Raw genomic sequence first — 391 nt, 5'->3', positions numbered from 1 at the left:
TCTCATTCCTTGGAGCTTGTGTTAGTTCTGAGAAGCAGACACTAAGATGGGGTTAGTGTCACAAAAGTGAGTACACGTTTATCAGGGGGGATGCCCATGAGAGAAAAGTCACTGGAACATAATGCAGTCTGATCCAGACTAAGAAGAGAAGGAGGGAAGGTTGAGTGAAAGAGCTCTAGAGTGCTGTGCAATGTATGGGAGATTTGGCAAGACTGTCTGGGATTCCTTGAACCAGTCACCAAAGTATCCCTGCCACACTCAGTCATTGACTGAGAGTAGCTCATGGGAAGTATGGTCTCTGCACAAATGAGAGGATGGATTTAAGAACACATCAGCTGGGGCTCTTGATCAATTATGCTTCCTGAAGTTCAAAGTCTATAAGATGCATCCT

Source organism: Bison bison, unplaced genomic scaffold (assembly GCF_000754665.1).
Source record: "Bison bison bison isolate TAMUID 2011002044 unplaced genomic scaffold, Bison_UMD1.0 scf7180017862903, whole genome shotgun sequence".
Classification (NCBI taxonomy): Eukaryota; Metazoa; Chordata; class Mammalia; order Artiodactyla; family Bovidae; genus Bison; species Bison bison.
This window is presented reverse-complemented; position numbering follows the sequence as displayed.